Raw genomic sequence first — 5,646 nt, 5'->3', positions numbered from 1 at the left:
TTCCTTCCCGTCACAGGCTGTTACAAAATCCTGAGTACAGTTCTCTGTGCTGTAGATCCTTGTTGGTTATTTACTTTATATATACTAATAGAAGTGTCTGTGCTAATTCCAGACTTCTAATTTATCCCCCCTACATCCGATAGATCATAGAAAACGCAAGAGAGTTCCAGAAAAACATCTACTTCTGCTTTGTTGACTACACCAAAGCCTTTGACTGTGTGGATCACAGCAAACTGTGGAAAATTCTTAAAGAGATGGGAATACCAGACCACCTGATCTGCCTCCTGAGAAATCTGTATGCGGGTCAAGAAGCAATAGTTAGAACTGGACATGGAGCAGTGGACTGGTTCAAAATTGGAAAAGGAGCATGTGAAGGCTGTATATTGTCACCCTGCTTATTTAACTTCTATGCAGAGTACATCATGCGAAATGCCAGTCTGGATGATACACAAGCTGGAATCAAGATTGCCGGGAAAAATATCAATAACCTCAGATATGCAGATGATACCACCCTTATGGAAGAAAGCAAAGAGGAACTAAAGAGTCTCTTGATAAAATTGAAAGAGGAGAGTGAAAAAGTTGGCTCAAAACTCAACTTTCAGAAAACTAAGATGGTGGCATCTGGTCCCATCACTTCATGGCAAATAGACGGGGAAACAGTGAAAACAGTGAGAGACTTTATTTTTCTGGGCTCCAAAATTGCTGAGGATGGTGATTGCAGCCATGAAATCAAAAGACACTTGCTCCCTGGAAGAAAAGCTATGACCAACCTAGACAGCATATTAAAAAGCAGAGGCATTACTTTGCCAACAAAGGTCTGTTTAGTCAAAGCTATGATTTTTCCAGTGATCATGTGTGGATGTGAGAGTTGAACTATAAAGAAAGCTGAGCTCCAAAGAATTGATGCTTTTGAACTGTGCTGTTGGAGAAGACTCTTGAGAGTCCCTTGGACTGCAAGGAGATCCAACCAGTCCATCCTAAAGGAAATCAGTCCTGAATATTCACTGGAAGAACTGATGTTGAAGCTGAAATTCCAATACTTTGGCCATGTGATGTGAAGAACTGACTCATTTGAAAAAACCCTGATGCTGGGAAAGATTGAGGGCAGGAGAAGGGGATGACAGAGAATGAGATGGTTGGATGGCATCACCGACTCAACGGACATGAGTTTGAGTAAACTCTGGGAGTTGGTGATGGACAGGGCGGCCTGGCATGCTGCAGTCCATGAGGTCACAAAGAGTTGGACACGACTGAACTGACTGACTGACCCCTTTCCCCATTGGTAACCACAGGTTTATTTTCTAAGTCAGACCTCGAGGTCTCTTCCGACCACACCCTGGCCCTTTGAGTCCGTTCTTAACACAGCAGCTAAACTTGCCCACTGGAAGCTCAGGTCAACATGCTTGACCCAGACCCCACCCCCCAGTACTCAACCCGAGATCTTCCTGGGGCCCCCGGGTCCCCTGCAGCCTGGCCCTCCTTTGTTTGGTACTGTGTTTCCTGAAGTCTCCTCCGGCCAAGACCAGCTCTCCTTGGCCTGCTGCCGAAGCCCCAATCTTAGTTCCCTTGGGGCTTTGAAATCACGGAATCTTGTTAGGATGAGACAGGTGGCACGTGTGAGCTGACGCAGACACAGGCCACTGTCCCGAAGGTTCATCAAACGGCATTTCAGTTTTACATCAGGCTAAGCACCCTTCCAGGCTGTGGTTCCACCCCCAGGCCCCGCCCCGGGAAGGAGAAGAAGGGGAACGCTTAGAGCAGGTGCAAACACCTGGTCCCCCATTGCTCCATCAGGGCAAGGCTGCAGCCACCGCTCCCCAGGCTGCTCTCAGAGCAAAGGCCCCCGCCTGTCCAGTCCTGACCGCCCCCCTGGGGGGAGGTCAGTGGGGAGGGAGGCCGGGCGGGTTCGGGGCCTGTCCTGGGATGCAGGCTTCCTGCCCGCCACACTGTCCCTTCTGCCCCCGTGGCCTTCTCATGGGTGGCCCTCCAGGAGGACAGCTGCCCCATCTCCACACCCCATCACAGCTCTGACACTACGAGTCTCCCAGACCTTCCTCCCATCCTAAAGCCCGCCACCCACTGCGTTTGCTTACTCTGCTTCATGGTCTCTGCAGCTTCAATCACCAGCTCAGAGGACCATTTGTCCAAACGTCCATCCACTTGTCCTTATGTCCCACCAGACACGGGCTCTGTCAGGGCAGGGACTCAGGGTGGACGTCGGCTGGAGAATAAGTGGTGGATGCCGGCTCCACAAGCAGGCCTTCATGGGTTCTGCACTCGTGAAGACCCAGAACCCTCATGGACGGAGTTCTAGGGGTTTAACTCCTCATCCAGCCAGGTTCCCAGTTGGTAACACAGGAAAACCAGGGCTACATCTGGGCAGTCTGCGCAGACATGCAGTGAAATTAACATTGCTTCTCGGCCAACCCTGAACGACTTGGCGTGGTCCCCACCTATGTCACCCGGGGCGGGGCACTCAGCCAGCCACGGAAACACGCTCCCAACAGCTGCCTTCCCGACCGGGAGACCCATTTTTTTTTTTCTTTTTAAAAATATAGCATATTTGATTTTTTTAGGAATTTTGCCTTGGAAGCTTGGGAACTATTTCACTTCTTAGCAAATAAATTTGTGCAAAGGGGGAATAGGCTTATTTTTTCCCCAGTATTTTCTAAGTAGTGTTTTAAACTTTTTTTTCTAGAGTGCAAATTTTGTCCTAGGAAAGTGTAGGACATCTGGTCCAATATGAAGGTGAAATAGACGGGCCCTGTCTCAAAGAAATATAATTCAAGCCATGTGGGTAATTTAAAATTGTGTAACAGTCATATTGAAAAAAAGTCAAAATAAACAGAAGAAATTGATTTTAATATATATTTTATTTCACCCAGTACATCCAAAATATTATTAATTTAACATGTACCTAATATAAAAAAGTGTAACAAGATCCTTTCCATTCATTTTTGTACTAATTCTTTGAACTGCATGTCACACCCACAGCCCGTCTCAGTCCAGACCAGCCACATTCCAGCACTCCGCGGCCGTGTGGGGTCAGTGGGCCTGGGCAGCCCCCCACAGCTCCGGAGTGGGGGCAGGCAGGCAACCCGCCAGCCTCGGGTGTAGCCCTCGAGCCAAGAGTGGAGTTTACGTCTTTTAACCGGTTGTACCAAGAAACACAAAAGGCGATGCTGCAGGGACCACAGGTCGTGACGTTTGGGTTTATCAGTTACTTTTAAATCGAGTTCATCGATATACATTTGATTTTTTCTCGTTTTTAATTTTAGCAGAAAATATAGGTAGATGCAGCTCATAGACACAAAGCTCTGCAGGGGTTTAAGAGTCACGTCCGGTCTGATCCCAGGTGAGGTGACAACGTGCTCAGAGAGACCCCAGAAAGTAAGGCAGGACCACCCGATGCCACGTCCGTCACCTGGTACCTCCTCACCAGGTGCCGCCTCACCTGGGGCCCCATCCGTCATCTCCTACCACCCCACCCGGGGGCCCTCGCGTTCCCTACCACCCTTCTCCGAGCACCTTCTAGCCCTGGCACTTCTTGTTTGCAAGGGTTAAATTAGAAGCTTGCTTCCTGTACACCGGAAGTCATTGCCACAAAGTGTATTTTCTGTTTAGTCGGGTTTTCCTGTGGTTCTCAGGCTCTTTGCGGGCTTCAGTGCTCCCTGCCTGTGAAACCTGTCGCTGATCCCTCTGGGAGAGCCCCTACGGGTCTGAAAGGAGGCCTGATCTGCACCCACGTTTACAAGATGACAGATAGTTATCACTTAGGTCTTAGGTGACCAAACTTGCCAGTGTATTATTAATTTTGTATTAAAATCATCCTGGCAGGACCTGAGACAGTGTGCCAGCCTGAAGCAGGGGCTGGACTGGGGGCTCTTGGCGGCATCGGGCAGCTTTTAATCTGAAGAGCTTTCTTCCCGGGAAACTCACCTAGGAAACCTGTGAGGTGGCTCTGACTCTCGTGTGGACCCCCCGCCCCCTGCCTTGCAGACCCCACTGACTGACCCACAGAGGCAAGCTCAGCCAGTTCTCAGGACGCCTGTGGCCACCAGGCCGTCCTCTCTCAGCCACCCTGGGCCCTGGGAACCCCTGGCTTCCCTGCCCCCATCTGGGCACCAGAGCCCTGAAGGTTTTCTCCAGCATCTTGGCGTCCCTGGGGGGACTCACCCCTGGGGAGACCGTGGGGGCTTTAGGGAGCCTGAGAATACCCTGGACACCACCCAGCACTTCACAGCAGCTCATCTCCTAGTGCTAACAAACGAGGGCTTGGACCCACTGGCCAACGGGGCACTTTGCATCAGCGATGTCGTTCCTGTTCAGGTGCGGGAGGCTCGGCCAGTCTGGAGGAAGGCCTTGAGTGAAGAAGGTGCGGCTGGGGAAGTTGTTTCATGTTTCATCAGCCCAGCCCGGTACGGCCTCCATCGATGGAGCTGGCCGAGTGGCGGGGGATGGGTTGGTGTCCTACCCCAGGCCTTTCTTCCGGTCAGTGTGCGGGGTCCACAGGGCGGGAAGTCCCTGCTGACCGTGGACTGTCTGCTTCCAATGGTAATTACAAATCCCACTTGGTCAACAAGAGCCGCTCGACTGGGAGGCCACGTACCCCCCACACCCAGCGACTGGTTGGCCAGACCTGGCCGCTGGACTCTGGTGGGTGGGGGGCTGCTCTCCATGATCTAGACTAAAGCCGTTCTCAAGGCGAGCCCGGCCTGCAGCATCGGCACCACCTGGGAGCTTGGTGGAGACGCAAACCCTCAGGCCCCTGGGACTCTGAGGTCTGCGTCCAGCACCCTGTGTCTAGCCATCCTGCTCCCCCCACGGGTCTTTCCAACCCCAGAGAGCCTCCCTCAGGGTCAGGGTGGATCTCGTGTGCAGCTGAGACCACCTCCCTGGCCCCTGCTGCTCCCCTCACCCCTGCCAGGAAGAACCCCCAGGACAGCACCTGCACGAGCATCCCTGTCCCAGGGTGAGCTCCCAGGAGCAGCACTGGCCTTCTTCCTCTGCCCCTGGGAATCTCCAGACGAAAGCAGAGGTGGTTTTGTACCCCCTTTCCCACCATCTATGTCCTTGGTCTCTTCTTTGCTCCAGAGCCCAACTTACTTTTGCTTGTTTAGTTGCTAAGTCGTGTCTGACTCTGTGACCCCGTGGACTGTAGCCCATCAGGCTCCTCTGTCCATGGGGTTCTCCAGGCAAGTATACTGGGGTGGGTTGCTATTCCCTTTTTCAGAAGATCTTCCTGACCCAGTGATTGAACTCTAGTCTCCTGTTCAGTAGGCAGATTCTTCACCACAGAGCCACCACGGAAGCCCAAGAATCTAATAACACCTTACAAAAATCCAGGGCAAAGTGACTCATGGAAATTGCCAATATTTAATTCATCTAAAATTCGGCTTTTTCGTTTTTAGTGTGGACTCAGTGCCCAGGCTTGGCTGCCAGGGTGTTACTTCCTCATTCTTCCTTAAAAAATTCAGTGCAGTCAAAGGAAAAGAATCCGTTCATTGGGCGATTCTCTCAGGTCGCGTGAAAAGCAATCTTACACTTGGAACAAGCTCTCGCCCCAGCATTTCAGCCTTGTCTAGGGTGGGGCCGTGGCGGCCGCCTTCCGCGCGCGCTGGTGGGCGCCTGCCCTGCGGCCCTGAG

The sequence above is a fragment of the Dama dama genome, chromosome 25, assembly GCF_033118175.1.
Source record: "Dama dama isolate Ldn47 chromosome 25, ASM3311817v1, whole genome shotgun sequence".
NCBI lineage: Eukaryota > Metazoa > Chordata > Mammalia > Artiodactyla > Cervidae > Dama > Dama dama.
This window is presented reverse-complemented; position numbering follows the sequence as displayed.